Genomic DNA, 9,809 nt, shown 5'->3' on the forward strand with positions numbered 1-9,809 from the left:
GGGGGCACCCTTTGCGTGGACGCGTGCAGCCCCTGGACCCGGTGCGACTCCATCAGCACAGGCTTGGCTTCGCCTTCCCCCAGGTGGGATACCTGGAGGTCTCCACCTACCTCAGTCAGTTGTCCAATCCCACCTGGGGGAAGCGTTGCCAAGAAGACCAGGCCAGGTAGGGTAGGGACTACCTGCCCACACAATAGAGGGAGGATCTTACCTGGGAATCCTCACTTGGCTCCAGAGCTTTTCCCACCCTACCCACCCTCAGTTAAGTCTTATTTTGCAGATTAACCTTTTCCTCACAGGTATGCGGGCGCTGCTACATCAAGGTTGCTGTTGAAGGGCCGGAAAAGAATTCCCCTGCATTGGCAGGTTTTGCCTTTCCCGTAGCAAAACGTCACAACTTTGGCGGTATCAGGCCTTGGGTGGAATCCTTTAGTCTATCTTCCTGAATGGGGGGGGGGCGTGCAGCAGTGACCCACACCCCCTTCCTCTTTGCAGCGGCAATACCAGGGTTGCCCATTAAAGGGGTTTCTGAGGGGAGACTTTGACCGTACGCCAAGAGGTCGTCATTGCTCTCCCCTGCGACGGCGGCGTAATGGGGGCGGCTATCTCTGCTTGAACATATGTTCTCCAGAGCCAGCCCATCCCCCCCACACACTGGATAGCCCTGATGTTCCCTAGATCCCTGGCTGGGGACTGGGGAGTGATGCCTGAGCCAAGGTCTACCCACATCTGAAATATAATAAAGTTGTGGCCAATTTAATCCCATAGCACGTTGTCTTGAGTCATTATTCCACATGGGGGAGGCCGCCCAGGGTTTGGGGGGACTCCGCCTGTCCACGCAATGGCACCCACCTGTAAGGTGCTGGAACTGAGTTCCGGCGAGTTCCGGCTGGAACTAAAGCTCCAGAGACAGGCATCCTAAGAAGATGCAAGGCCTGCGTCTTTCGTTCTGCCTTCTCCTGGTTGCATGAAAACAAATACTGCAGTATTCTGTGAGCCCTACTACTACCACCAGAACCAGCCTGCCCATGAGGCAGACTGAGGCAGCCACCTCAGGCTGAGGAACCCCACAGTTAGCTACCCCATGGCACTCCCACAACCACCCCTCCCTGCCACCAGAGAAGCAAGGAGAAGCTGTGATGGCCACTTCTGGTGAGATCTTGCTGGAAGCCACCACTGTGCAACCCTAGTAAGTGAAGCTTTCTATAGCAGGGGGGTGTCACCTTCCTGTTTCACCTCAGGTGGCAAAACAGGACTGGCTGTCTCTGCACCCACCACTCCCAGCTCAGTTTTTCAGGGTCCCTCAACTGGTCAGTGGAGTGCAAGGAGCATGGACGTGAGGAGTCAAGAGTGACACAAATCTTCTCCACCCAATACTTCTCTAGGAAGCAGGGAGAGAACTCTCTGATTTCTTCCTCTTTTTTTGTCCCACTTCAATTTCAGCAACTGGTGACATCCTGACCCATTTCCTCCCCGCCCCCTTTCAGGTGTTGACTCTGACTAAAGGTTTTGGCCCTCGGTCCCGGATACGGAAATTATATTCATATACCATGCTATTTATATGTCAAATTTGTGGTCTAAATGGCTGGCAGCATCATAGCTGTCAACTTTTCCCCTTTTTTAAGGGAAATTCCCTTATTCCGAATAGGATTCCTCAAAAGAAAAGGGAAAAGTTGACAGCTATGGGCAGCATGTTTTATGAAACACAACACTCTCTTGGCAGGACGTTGGGGCTCCTGGCTTCCCCCTCAGAGAAAACACCATCTAAAGTGAAATGCATGAGACAGATTAAGTGCTAGAGTCGTCTTGACTACAAAATTATTGGTTGCTTGAGATGACAATATTCATAGGGTTACCACTGAACCAGCAAGGGATTCCATAGATGTACCCAGAATCCTTTGCGGTTCCCCAGAGGATGCTGGTTCAGTTGCTCAGGATGCAAAGCATATTGGGCTGACCTGATTTAATGCCGTCCGGCCTTGTTTGTATATAGCAAGTTGCTTGTTTTATTTTTTTCTTGTCCTTGTTCCTATTCTTATTGTAACTTGTTGCTATCCATGCAACTGAGTGTAAGTTTAAAAGTCTCAACTTTGGTACATTAAAATGCACAATTTTGTGTGCTTAAAAACTCTGTACATACACAGGTGCACAATAGATACTGTGTTAAGTGTCCTCTGGGGATTTTGCATCCCGAACAATATTTTCCTGTATACATTGCTAAAAACAAAACAGAAAATGTTTAAAAATACTGTTGTTATCTCTTGTGCCTCTTGACTTGTGCTTTGGAAAGAGGCTGGCTCTTAACGCTAAATATGAAATGAATCTAATTTTCGACAACATGTATTTTTGATACCTTCAAATGTATGAAATGCTATTTTAAAGAGAAAAAAATTGATCAGCCTAAGAAATGTTAAATCTATTTGAGTGAATTGTATTCATAGCCATAAAAGTTGTTAGTTTTTTTGTTTTTAAATTGAATTTTATTTTCTGTCTAATAAGATATCTTGAGGCAGGAGCCTTTTGAAGTTTTTAAGACATCAAATGCTGTTTTAATTCTTGTTTGAAATGCATTTTCAGTTTATTTTTCTTTCCACTGTTTAAGGAAATATACAAGGATGGATTCAGTTCTCAGATCATTTAGCCTTTGCAAATCCTCTTTCATTTTCATAGGATTTGCTCTGATGTTTATCAAATTGAGCTGCAGGTTACCATATATACTAATGCACCATCCAGCGATTAATATGGGTAGGTGTGAGTTGTTGATTGGCCCTCTTTGCAAACAACCTAGTGTTTGACTTGATCTGTTTGACTTATATCCGCATGTGCAACAAGAAGCTGTATAAAAAGGTAAAGGGACCCCTGACCATTAGGTCCAGTCATGACCGACTCTGGGGTTGTGGTGCTCATCTCGCTTTACTGGCCAAGGGAGCCGGCGTACAGCTTCCGGGTCATGTGGCCGGCATGACTAAGCCGCTTCTGGCAAGCCAGAGCAGCGCACGGAAACGCCGTTTACCTTCCCGCCGGAGCGGTACCTATTTATCTACTTGCACTTTTAGGTGCTTTCAAATTGCTAGGTTGGCAGGAGCAGGGACCGAGCAACGGGAGCTCACCCCGTCACAGGGATTCGAACTGCCGACCTTCTGATCGGCAAGTCCTAGGCTCTGTGGTTTAACCCACCGCGCCACCGCGTCCCTAGAAACTGTATAGCCACTGCTTAATTCTCCTCTTCCACTACATAGGAGCCAACTCCTAGGGGTTGATGTCCGTACAGGCCCCCCAATAAAATATTTGAGGGGCCGGGCCCCCACTAAGCATTGTCATTCAAATTGTGTCCATGTGCCACATCTTGTGATTGATTATGCAGTGGGGGGCTTATCTGCCTCCACCCCAAAAAATGCTATTCAAGTTGGCACCCCTGACCTGGTGCTGACCTTTAAATCCCTAAATGGCCTCAGCCCAGTATACCTGAAGGAGCATCTCCACCCCCATCATTCAGCCCGGACACTGAGGTCCAGCTCCAAGGGCCTTCTGGCAGTTCCCTCACTGCGAGAAGTGAGGCTGCAGGGAACCAGGCAGAGGGCCTTCTCGGTGGTGGCACCCGCCCTGTGGAATGCCCTCCCATCAGACATCTGAAGGCAACCTTGTTTTTAATATTTGATGTTTTATTGCTATATTATTATTATTATTATTATTATTATTATTATTATTATTCTGTTGGGAGCCGCCCAGAGTGGCTGAGGAAACCCAGCCAGATGGATGGGATATAAATAAATTATTATTATTATTATTATTATTATTATTATTAGTTGTTGTTGTTGTTGTTGTTGTACCCAGCAATACAATAGATGGCATATTTTTCCCTTAGGCACTGGCCCCCTCTGAAGAACAAGCTTAAACTATTTGTGGGGCACCTGTTAAAATTTATTACTACTACTACGACGACGACGACGACGACGACTGACCTGTGGTTCCCACCCACATACCCTCCAACATTTCTCCAGTGCAAATAGGGATGTCCTATTCAATAATAATAATAATAATAATAATAATAATAATAGTGCCCCACTCATCTGACTGAGTTGCCCCAGCCACTCTGGACGGCTTCCAACAGTCCACCTGAAAATGCCATGGAATGAAATGAACAGGAATATCTTCATTGGGTTCCAAACTGGGGGTTTGTGCATCAGTATATATGGTAACAAACATTCCATACTGAAGTCACCTTACAATATGAAGTCTCCCAGGCAGAACCCAAGTGCCCAGGCTCCACCAAACCACCATTAAGAGCACTGAAGCACATTGGGCGGCTTTGATGTGCGAGAACAGATTTCACAACAACAACAAAAAGGGCAGCCAAGGAGTCTTGGGCCAAAGCTAAAAGAATTCTAACAATATTGTGTGCCCTTCCTTGAGCTTTTAATTTCCAAAGATGACAGCTTTGTTGCATGTAGCAAAAACAGGAAAAAACCATTTATTGTAGCACAAAGGTGATTTAACAACCCCCCCCCAAAAAAAAACCAGGCCACTAAAACTAAAACAAAAAACCCACCTTTTTTGTGCATGTGTTTTTATTGGCTTTGGTGAATTTATGCATGGACCATGATGGATTTGGGGGGCCTGGTTGGGTTGTACATACTTACCGGTGCTTATGATTTCTTCTTTGCATAAGAAGTCATTGAGGTGAGCATTTAAAACTGCCACAAAACTCTTTTCTGAATTGTCATGTCTTGCTGTGAAGGAAGGACTGTTCCGTTTTCCAACTGCCTCTGTGTCGTACACTGAAACGCTTTAAAAACTAACTGGAGGGGGAAAAAACACCAACTGTGAAATGGACCTGTTTTAACAGCATGTTTGTGACTTGCTCTTCTGACAACAACCGCCGTTTAACTTTTCCGTTCTCAGATTCCAAATGTGTCGTCTTCTCCTGGTTAAAATGTTGCCTTTCCTTAATGATCCTTATTTTATTTTTTATTTTGTCTTCAAATAATAAAATGAAAACCTTTTAAAAAACACACACACACGGATATTTACATTGCTTTATTAGCATGCTTTCTAGACTCTGCATTGTTTGTTTTTTTAATGGATTCTGGTCGCCTCCAGATTGTTGGTATTTTGAAAGAGGGATTCAGTCACATACCGGAAATTTAGATTTGTGCAGTTCATGTGGATTAAAGCATTCTGTTCCTCTAGCATGGTGTTTCCCGAATGGGGGTTCTCCAGCTGTTTTCAGACTACAATTCCCATCATCCCTGACCACTGGTCTTGCTAGCTAAGGATGATGGGACTTGTATAAGGATGGGGGTTTACAAAGAATTCATATCTGAGTCCCCTCCCTTTTTAAATTAATTTTTATTTTCTTCCTCTCCCTCCCTCCCAGAAACTAGCCAAGCCCTCAGATCTCCTTCAGGAGTGAGGAATCTGTGGTCTTCAATATCTTTTGGGATTCGAACCCAAATAAGCCCCAGTCAGCATGACCAGGGGTTCAGGGATGATGGGTTTTGTAGTCCAACAGCATCTTGAGGTCCACAACTTCTCCAACTCTGATCTGGTGGAATGAGACCTCAAGTAGAGGCATTAACAACTTCTTTTTGCACTAAAAGGAAAGGATAATGTCTTCAAACACATGTACTAGGATGTGAGTCGAGGACCCGCCACCCACTTAGTGATAAATAAGACACAAGGACACATGTATTTTAGGTTAATGGGCTAAAGAAGGCCACAACTTTATTGATTACAGCATGTGAGTGGTATTGGCTTAGGCATCAGATCAAACAATCTATACATGACTCCACCCCGTTCATCGGGGTGTCATTTGAGGGTTAACAACCAGTGGGAGGAGCTTGCAAATACAACTAGAAGCATCCCCTGACGTCACTGGGGGTCGTGCCATGGCCCTAGCCACCAGCAGGGCATTGGACAGGATCCACAACCACCGGATCCCTTTAACGGAATACCCAAAAGGTGAGGGGTAGGTGATGGCCACAACCTGCCCTTCAACACACCACACATATTCCAATGCCTAACCGGCAATACCCAAAAAGTTTTGACGATTTGCTACAAGGTAGGCAAAAAACCAAAAGGTTGTTGTCAATTTGCCAAATGGATCAAAATTCCTACCAGGCCCCCTGGGCAACCAAGGCAACCAACCAAAGTCCATAGCAAGGTCAAAGCATTGTTGCTGTTTAGTCGTTCAGTCATGTCCGACTCTTCATGACTCCATGGACCAGAGCACGCCAGGCACTTCTGTCTTCCACTGCCTCCCGCAGTTTGGTCAAACTCATGCTTGTATCTTCGAGAACACTGTCCAACCATCTCATCCTCTGTCGTCCCCTTCTCCTTGTGCCCTCCATCTTTCCCAACATCAGGGTCTTTTCCAGGGAGTCTTCTCTTCTCATGAGGTGGCCAAAGTACTGGAGCCTCAGCTTCAGGATCTGTCCTTCCAGTGAGCACTCAGGGCTGATTTCCTTAAGAATGGAGTGGTTTGATCTTCTTGCAGTCCATGGGACTCTCAAGAGTCTCCTCCAGCACCATAATTCAAAAGCATCAATTCTTCATCGATCAGCCTTCTTTATGGTCCAGCATAGGTATGACCTAAAGGGAGGGTGGACGGGTGATCCGACAAATTCAGGAAGCAGAATGGGGGCACAGCACCATCATGGCTGCTTAAATGCAGCTAAACCCTGCCCCCAAGCCAGCCCTATTGGCTAGCTGAAGGGCTCGGTCTGGCAACTGGGATAGATGATGCATGGGGCTGAATACGCCCCCCTGCCGACTTGGGTACCGGCTCCTGCCTACAACTCCTTCCCTCTGGTAGGAGGAGAGGTCTTATTGAACCAGAGGCCCAAGTAAGGTAAAATGAGGAAGCCCATTTATTAGAGAACCCATTCTCTGTAACCAGAAAGGGAAATGGCACAAAGCAAATCAATTATCATGGCCGTAACTGTAATGAAACCAGGAAATGAGGCATGTCTAACTGAGTCTCATTCATGGATTAGGGAATAGTTATCGCTGGGTGCTCTGTTGTAGCTAGAGCAAACTTGGCATGTCCAATTCCTGGAAATTTTGTAATTTTCCATATTCATTTGGAAGCTCATGGGGAAGATGCAAAATAGATGTGCCTATATATTGTCATGCTGATTTTTAAAAATAAAAAACCATATTAGCAAAGCAGCTAAGCAGTTAATATATCCAAATGATTGCAAATATGCTCCAGGTTTTCCCTATGGGCAGCCTTCCACGAGACCATTATCTAGGTGGAAAGAGTTCATAATCTGAGGGCAAGGAAGCAGGGCAGTTCAGTGGCTGTTTACTGGGTTTTTAAAAAGTCTTTTGCACACTCTCAGAAACACTCTCCTCTATACTATCACACATGGAATACACAGCTGAACATTGGCTGAGACTAAGCTCTGCAGGCTATCCATAGCTCCACTATTTATCGAGGGTGGATATTACAGTGGTACCTCGGGTTACACACTCTTCAGGTTCCATACGCTTCAAGTTACAGACTCTGCTAACCCAGAAATAGTGCTTCAGGTTAAGAACTTTGCTTCAGGATGAGAACAGAAATTGTGCTCCGGTGGCACGGCAGCAGCAGGAGGCCCCATTAGCTAAAGTGGTGCTTCAAGTTAAGAACAGTTTCAGGTTAAGTACAGACCTCCAGAACAAATTAAGTACTTAACCCGAGGTACCACCGTATAGAAGGAAAGAGGCAATATTCTGTTTCATATTCCAGAATGGCTAAAGAACAAGCAACAGGAAAGTAGCCATGTTAGTCTCCTGCAATAAAGCAACCTTAATTCTTATAACTCCTAGCACTAAAATCCAAATCTAGGCTCTTATTGAGAGAGGGCACCCCATTGCTTCCAACAAAGATTAAAAATACATTAAAATGTCACACATTAAAAGCTTTCCTGAACAGGGCTGCCTTCAGATGTCTTCTAAATGTCAGGTAGTTGTTTATCTCTTTGACATCTGATGGGAGGGCTTTCCACAGGGCGGGCGCCACTACCGAGAAGGCCCTCTGCCTGGTTCCCTGTAGCTTAGCTTCTCACAGATTGCTCCATTTATGAATTGCAATCAACAATGGCATGATTTTGTTGCTTTTTGTGTGCTTTTTGTTGATTTTGTGTGCAGGAGCCCTGAACTATTTTAACTCTGAAAACATTAGCCTCAGGGTGCTTGGCATAGTAGTAGTAGTAGTAGTAATAATAATAATAATAATAATAATAATAATAATAATAATAATAATTTATTTTTACCCCGTCCATCTGGCTGAGTTTCCCCAGCCACTCTGGGTGGCTCCCAATCGAGTGTTAAAAACAATACAGCATTAAATATTAAAAACTTCCCTAAACTTTCCTGAACAGGGCTGCCTTCAGATGTCTTCTAAAAATCAGATAGTTGTTTATTTCCTTGACATCTGATGGGAGGGCGTTCCACAGGGCGGGCACCACTACCGAGAAGGCCCAGGTCACCTTCAAAGATAGTCCCACCTAGAGCACGTTGCAGTAGTCTCTCCTCTCTCTCTCTCTCTCTCTCTCTCTCTCTCTCTCTCTCTCTCTTCTACACACACTTTTAAAGAGGTGGACACATAATTCTGTACACATGTGATGGGCTCCCACGTATTTTCCCTTGGTTGTACCATGGAGGCTGTGGCAGCGGTTACAGATAAAGAGATTTTAACGTGGAACAAGATTCACAGCAACATTCCAAGGCTTGTTCATAAATCTATTCCAGCTTGAATTTCAAAACAAGCATTGTTAATGTTAAGAGGATATGTTGTGGTTACATTTTATTGGAGCTGTAGCTTGATTAAATAAATCTTAGTGGGTTAATCATCAATCAGTTGCATGTATATAGGGTCACATATGCGTAAAATCAAGACCTCTTGTGAAAAATGAATTCATTCGAACAAGTCCCCTCGACACTGCTGGCGTTTAACTTTCATACTTGCATGGTGGAAGGGGTTAAGAGTTTAGTACCATTCCCCGCTACTGCTTTCCCCCCAACAGCTAGGGGTGCACTGCCTCACTATAGGGAGGTGAGGAGAAAACGTTAGGAACTGTTTTGCTGGATCACACCAATGGCCTTAGGCATGCTGGCTTTGCTATAGATCACAGTTCTAAATATATATCCACTTCTTAAAAGTGTAGGGTGGGAAGTTATTGCCAGAGCTTCCTTAACATGAAGTCTTTTAACACCGTGCCAGAAGAGTGGGCTGAGGAATATTGAACAATCCAGAAATTGAAGTCTCAACTGCAGAGCAGTGTAATGTATGTATGTATTTGTGCGCATGTGTGCGCATGCATATTTATGTGAGATTGAAGTTGCCAGTTCAGTTCAGATCTGAAGAAGACTCAGCTTGCACTGGAAGGAAAGAAGAGGTGAGAAGGGATTATGTCTGCTTCCCAGCAGAGGGAATGGTCAGTGCACTAGTGGAGGGAATGATTCTGTCCCTCCCTGAAGGAAAATATCATCCTCTCATCCAGGGATAGGTGGATTCAGTTTCAGGTTCTCTCTCTTCCGCATTTTGCCAGTCTTATCTTCAGTTCTCCACATTTCAATATCAGTTTGGAATTCAGCAGGATTTTCGTGTGGATTTCTCCTAAATATTCATATTTTTATATGAAACGTACACATTTTTGCAAAGCAGCTTCTGCCAAAACAATGCATTACCTTCACCAATTGCCTGCATTTATATGCACACATACATTTTTTGCATAATGTACATTGCTTGGTTGGAGAAGTACATTGCAAAATTCAGGCATGCAAATTTCAAAGCATAGCTGTGTTTCAATTCATGTACTGTT

The sequence above is a fragment of the Podarcis erhardii genome, assembly GCF_964252035.2.
Source record: "Podarcis erhardii genome assembly, chromosome: 2".
In the NCBI taxonomy this organism is placed as follows: Eukaryota; Metazoa; Chordata; class Lepidosauria; order Squamata; family Lacertidae; genus Podarcis; species Podarcis erhardii.